This window comes from Ostrinia furnacalis, unplaced genomic scaffold, assembly GCF_004193835.3.
Source record: "Ostrinia furnacalis isolate ACB-3 unplaced genomic scaffold, ASM419383v2 OfSCF3970, whole genome shotgun sequence".
NCBI classification, from domain to species: Eukaryota; Metazoa; Arthropoda; class Insecta; order Lepidoptera; family Crambidae; genus Ostrinia; species Ostrinia furnacalis.
Genome location: NW_021134209.1, coordinates 39,734 through 46,935, shown reverse-complemented (window position 1 = coordinate 46,935; position 7,202 = coordinate 39,734). Strand labels below are relative to the sequence as shown.

The 7,202-nt window shown below is 35.1% G+C and overlaps 1 long non-coding RNA gene across 1 annotated transcript; it reads right to left on the bottom strand.

The window, feature by feature from the left end:
- Positions 1 to 2,976: 2,976 nt before the first annotated feature.
- LOC114358538 (uncharacterized) lies at positions 2,977 to 3,455 on the bottom strand. Its single transcript, XR_003656381.1, has 2 exons — positions 3,314 to 3,455; positions 2,977 to 3,073 (listed from the first exon to the last, which is right to left on the bottom strand). It is a non-coding gene; the product is annotated as an uncharacterized LOC114358538 (long non-coding RNA).
- Between the last annotated feature and the right edge of the window lie 3,747 nt (positions 3,456 to 7,202).

Below are 7,202 nucleotides of genomic sequence, written 5' to 3'. Positions count from 1 at the left end.
AAATCCGAAAAAACATAAATTTTGTGGAAAAAATTTTTCAGGTCTGAAAGGGTTAAATACTTTCGTGGTTTCAACTCTGGGAACTATTTGAGAAGAGAATATCAGTGAATCAGCACTGATGATTCCAACATTGGAAATGTTGGAATCATCAGTGCTGTGCATCAGTGCAGTGAACTCAGTGAAGTGTCAAACACAGATGTGATGTGTCAAATTCAAACAAAAGTTCAACGGACTTCAAAGACTGGCTTAAAAGGGCTTGCACCCAGAGCCGTGAAAAACTATATTAAAAAAAAAAAAAAAAGAAATACAACCTCAATGGTCTTTAGTCAATTAAATTCTAATTTTGAACTAAGAATAAAAAAAAACTCATAAAACACATTTATTTTTGCAAATAGGCTTTAAAAACCACTTTTACACGTCCCAGTATTAACCCTACCACCACTGCTTCGGGACAATAAATGGGCCAGTGCTGAGAAGAAGCAGCGCAAGAAACTCGGTCACTATTAATGAATGAATGCTTTATTTTTCGTTAATTTTGAATTCAAGTGCGTTGTTTTTCGTTTGAACTGTCATTTTTGTTTTCTTACTGGCCAGTGTCGGTGAATCTATCATTTTAGGGATATTAAAAAGTCGGAGTTGACGTTTTAATGGCCCCTAATTGCTACTGGCCAAAAATGTTTACGTAATGTACGAATTCTGTTTCATATTTTATGAAAAAAAAAAACTGTAGGTAAAAGCTTTTTAAAAGGACGTTGTTTTTTTTCTAGATTACTACGTGTATTTTTTCCAATTTGGAACCATATCAAAGCGACTAATCTCGAATTTAAATCGATGTTACATTGTTTTATCCTATTAATCTGGAACACGATATTCAAGTTTACTTATAAACTTTGTATAGTCGCATTTTCGGTAGTTTTATGTTCAGTTATGGCTTTATGTTCTACCCTTTGGGGTAGGCCATAAACAGTGTTGGACATGGGACAAACTTTAATGGATATGGGACTAAGGTCAAAGTACTTCATGGAAACTACAAGGAAATGTATCTTGGGGGATTCATTTCAGCACATTTCGTGGCCTGTGAGTAGATACTAGGATTGCCTGAAAATTTTATCTTGACTTAGACAATTTAGTACCTTTTCATTACATTTTTCTTTTCTTGTGTAATGTGTATTCTATTTTGGTACCGTACTTCAGAGGACATGTAGAGCCATTTCAATCTGATTATAACATTTTTAAATTCCTTTAGAAGCTTGTAAAATCTGACACCAAGTTTGTAGCTCAGTTGATGACTTGAAGTAGAAAATAAATTTTAATAATTCCTTGACCGCAAAATAAATTCCCAATGCCATGTTACCAGACCATTGCATTGAAGATGCACCAGTGCTTGCCACATAATTATTTTTCTTATCTATGCAGTAAAAAGTTTAAAATCATTTCAATTATGCGCATCAAAGGTTTATCCTCCCTCTTCTGGGAGGATAAATTTCATAAAAGTATAATGTTTCCACGTTTTATTCTTTATCCCCTCTTTCGAGGGTAAAAGCTTGTAAAAACTTCCAAAGAAAAACTATAAAGATTTATGCCACAAATAAAATGTTGATTGCCAGTAACAATATAAAAACAAAACATCGTTTTTTTTTCGCAAATCAAATTTGGAATACACGCCGTCCGCAGCGAATTCGCCAGATTAAATTTTCACGCATGCATGTTGATACGATCGGTCAATGGCTCCATCACTGTCAAATCCGACATCACTTACCATCGACTCTGCCACATTGAGCAATCCAATCCCATAAACAGTGAACATTATTATCACACCCATATCCACTTGTCATCACCGTTATCAGATTTATCACAAAACAAAACACAAAAAGTCAATACATGCCCACTTAGGATTTACAACTTGCACACTCGTAGAATAGGTTAAGTAATTTGAATTTGGAATATAATTTCGAACGACGTTCCATTTTTGAAATCACAATTGAGTTTATGTTTTAATTTTGTTTTTTTTTATAGTTTTTTTGTGGCTGTTTGGTTTTGTTGACGGCCAGCACGCTTGCGCGGCGCTCCTGTCGTTTCGCGACTGAGTGAGGAGGGTCTGCTCAAGTCCATACTCCGGCTATACCTGTTACATTTCGAGGATTCGCGCGCGTGCGTACGCGGGTTTATTCGTAATGGAACGGTCCCTGCCGTCAATCTAACGGCAAAGACATCTAGACGAAATATATGGACCTACTTTTGTAATGCTTTTTCAGGCTAATGGTGATAGCTGCCGTTGCTCTTTAGACTATGGTAGGTACATTTATTAAATAGAATTTTATTACTTTTTTATTAATAAAATGGAACAAGTAAAAATTTAAGTTAGTGTCATTTTTAATTCATGGTGATCTAAGTAGCATAATCATGGTACAAGAGTCTTTTTTATCAGAATTTATCCAGATTCCAACCTGAATTTACACCTTCTATGTTTTATTTAATAGGTAGTTAATATTTTATTTATTTGGCACTTATTAATATGCCTTGATTAGTAATTTAAAACATTTGAATTTTAAAATTCAAGTAACAGTCCAATGCAGAATAAAATCTGAGCTATTACCACAGAATAATAATAAGTAGGTACGTATTATTACGTTTCTTTTCGATAATAATATCGTCTAATTCGAAACATCGAAACGGATATAATATCGTTTCGAAATATTGTCTACGGAAAATTGATTAAGTTACTTATTCATATCAATCAAGTATTCATGCCCTCAATCGGACTGAAGACTTAAATTTTCATAGAAATATTTCTCGGCGGGTCGTATTGGTGTGCATTTTTAATAGATTTCTTTTATTGGATCCTTTGTAGAGACTTAAATAGCAAATTCATTTTATTTTCTATACAATGATAATGGCAGTGTACGTACCTATCTGTAGGATTTTTATATTGTGTATTTTTTGGGGTCCTCTATGGGTGGATCCATTTTACTATCATTTTTTTGTATTTTATTGCTTGTTTGCTTTTAACTGGTGTAGAAGTTAATACCATTTACGTTTCTTATTTGTTTTACGTTTATACTTAAACACTATTCTGAAAAGAAAAGAAAAGAAAAATAAAATACAAGTTATACTCATACAAGGATAAGTTATCCGCTTTGCCCTATCCGCTTTGCCCAAAACGTGTATTTCTAAACATGCCTTTTCTTAACATTTCAATTGCGGTTTAATGTAATACTAATATTACAAATATTACTAGAAAACATTGTTAATCTGCAAAACTAAATCGTTCTTGGGTTAGCTAACAGTAAAAACAAATGAAATGAGAACAAACCTGATCGAAAATCGTAAGAAGAACACACTAAACAATTTTTTTGTCACAAAAATAAACGAAAGGCACCAGTCGCTTTGAATCAACTGTCATGGCGTAGTCAGAGGGGTCACTCGTCTACGCAGCCGCAACTTGTAAAGCCATCTCTTATAGCGTTCCAGAAAAATCGCTTATCCGCTTTACCTGGGTTATTCGGTTTGCCCGGGCTTCCCCTATGTACAACAAAGTTCACGTAAGTATAGGTTGTTTAGGACGTTCCCGCAGAAGTACATCTGCTTGTTCTGGCTATTGGATAACTTTTAAATTATCTACCTACATAAAATTTGTTAATTTCTCATGTAAGTGACTGTAAGGTTTTTAATGAGAAATAAATGTTCTTTAAACCTAATCCACTTAAGCTGAGCTACACCACCTAACTTTAACCGTAACTATGACTATAACCGGTGTTTTTGTATGGAGTTTGACAGATTTTTGACAAAGTTAAACTAAGATGGTGCAACCCAGCCTTAGCCACTATCTAGCGCGTTTTATCATACTTTAATCTCAAATTATTTACACCCATAAGTAGCTGTAGCTATGTAAGCCATAAGTCACTTCATTCTATTATTTTCATAGCCTAGATTTCCAATTTTCTAATTTCCACGGGTTATCGTACTAACCCCGTTACATTTTCGTAAAATATTTACAGCAGTATTCTCAGTAGTACTAGTTGTAGCGTGGAAACCGCATCATATGCCGCGGACGATTCACGTGTTCCTTATTTGTTTACTGTACTACAGGTCCGTATCGAGGACTCATGAAAGATAAGAATTTTCAAAGCGAGAGTAAATAGGCAGATATGTATCATCCATCTTAGAGTAAATAGGCAGATATTACCTGCCTTTTTATGCATAAAAAAACAAAATCTACATAACATGCAGGCCCCTTACAGGGCACATTGCTTGCTTGCCCTAAAACCACTTCGGGACAACATACCAGCTTGTGCTAACAAGGAGAGGCGGAAGAAACTTAACCTTTGCCAGGAATTGTAATCTGGCCTAAAAATGCCTGCACATATGATATTACCATAGAATGCATAGAACAGGATCCGTAAAGTTGTACTAAATGACAAACAGAAGATTGCCGTACCTAATATGGAAGAAAATCCTTTACATTCAGTGTTTTATATTAATCAGTCTCATGCCATTTAATTGGCCATTTAATCGTAGAAGAAGTATACATTATAGTCTGTTAGTTCAGGCAATCTTTAAATGATCGGAAGTACTTGACAGTCAATTGGATTTTAGCTCTCATCGGTACCTACATTCCTATCTCTCAAAAGTGAAGTCAAAACAAGAAGGGTTGTTATAAAAAAAGTCGATTATTTGCTAATATTATTATCATTTCTGCAAATCTATCAATGGTTCTTGCGTCAGTGATCCTAACAGACAGTGTAGATAGTATGATTTTTCAAAGGGTTTACCTTTCAACATTCTTCCACACTGAAGAATTTCACTCGAAGAATATCACCGCCGCCCCCAATCCCTTACTCCGGCCCTGTCGGCAGTATCAATCAAAGTAATTTACGTCGGTAATTACATCTATTCCGATCTTCGATCCATCAATTGTGGAGTTAACGATCCCCCGACGGGAGTCGTGTCGTAAGAACTGAGCCAGCTGACTTAAACGACAGCATATTAGACTATACAATTCGTCCCTTAGCTAACAACACCGCGTAAGTCATTTTTAGCAACTTTTCAGGAGACGAAAAAAACTGTTTATTTTAAAAAATCGGTAGATTTTTCCTATTGTTACTTATTAAATACTTTATTTAGCGGTTAAGAAATAATTATTTATACTTAATTTGACGATTTACTTTATTTTAACCTATATTTTATGACTTGAGCGGTGTTGACTGATATTTTTGTAGAGTTAGGCGGTGTTGTTTGCCGAAATGTAAAGGAATAAGGTATTAATAGATGATTTACAAAGAAAATTTTATTAAGAATTATTTAAAAAATAATTAAACAATCATTATAAACTATGTATCTTTAACCTAAATCTTAAGAATCACAGTGTGTAGATCAAATATTGTGATGGGGGGCCTTCAACGCGAAGCTGGGCAAACGAAACGACAATGAGCTGGAAGTGGGGCAATTTGGGTACGGAGAGAGGGACCTTAAAACCAATTGCGTAGAATCTTGTAACTTAGTAGGTGACGTAATCGGTAAAATTTTATTTTGTATTTAAGTAGGTACCTATTTACATTATGTTATTGCTATTTATCTATGAAAATAAGATAAAATATATTATGTTTTATAAACACTTAAGAGTCATTTACAGTAGTAAAGTTTGAAAAAATTATTGCTGTGAAGTACAGAATCACTTTCGTGGCATCAAAAAATTCAAAACGTTAAAGCTTCCAAACGAGACTCACTATTTGACTGATTTACTGAGAATACAATCTTCACATCAAGCGCTACAATTTTTGTTTACAAAAAGTTGAAATAAGTTAGAAATAAAATTCGCCACGAAGGTGACGATGAGAACCGTGGCGATGAGAAATACCCTTTTATCATCTCTTCTATTTTTTAATAGCGCAGAGCGATGATTCAATTCCCGATCGGGTCCAATATATTATTTTGTTCAACTCATGCCAACACGCAAACGATATGGTGGCGTTGATCTTTTTAAACAAATCAATTTAAAAACAATTTTTAAAATTTAATTCGACCAGAAATAAATAGAACCCGTAACCCAAGAGAACTTGTGCACAAAAAGTAATGAGTGTTTATACGTAGGGGAAGCCCGGGCAGCGCGGATAAGTTAAGGAAAAACAAAAAAATAACACAGAATTATTTAACTTAGGAACAACCTTTATTTTTCATTTATGGCACATATCATCACAATTGCAATTGTAAAGTTAAAAGTAGCAAAATATAATATCTTCATACTTAATTATTACTTTTTCTAAACCTCTTCCATTATCCGCTTTACCCGACCCGGTCGGGTAAAGTGGATAAGCTACGTCGGGTATAGCATATTAGGCAGTAACTCCTGACCCAAGTCCATCATAATAACGTACAATTTTAATGTGCCCAACGGTGGCACTCTGAGCATTGGATCCAGTCCTCTATGGGTGGATCCATTTTACTATCATTTTTTTGTATTTTATTGCTTGTTTGCTTTTAACTGGTGTAGAAGTTAATACCATTTACGTTTCTTATTTGTTTTACGTTTNCTTTATGGAGAGGGATGATGAACTCCTTCTTCAGAAAGCCAAAACAGCGAAAGTAGATTTCGCTGCATCCCAATGACGCTATGAAATATGAGATCAACTTCGTCTTGTCGACGAAGAAGCATGTTGTTTGTGTGGTCAATTTGGTCAAAACAGGAAGCAATCACCAAATGGTAAGAGGCACATTAAATATAAGTCCGAATCTCGATAGATGTCGACTGATAAAGTCTACACTCCGCCTAGCGTCCATCCAACTCCGAAAGCTCAACTCGAGTTGCAAAATCGTTCCCAATGCCAGGACATTGCAAAAATGTGGAAGAGTACAATGGCAGGTTCTTGGGAATTGTTCAAATGACTGGGTCTAAGGTTTTTAAAACCCGTCGTTTAAGAGAAACAAAAAAGATCTCTGATCTCATCGACAACCTTATAGAAGAGAGACGAAACATGGATCTGCAGTCATCTGAAGATGCTACTCAGTATCGGCGTCTTAACAGATATATCTCTAAGTCTTTTGACTCGCGACCTACGCATATAGGTACTCGTAATACAGACGATTGAGCATAACAAGGGCTCTAAGGTATTCATAAGAGATCAGTCTGTCTGTTGGCCAAAACCAACTGACCAAGCTGAAGACCGAGAATAGCGTAAGGGCCTGAGATATTGAAAGAGGTTGAG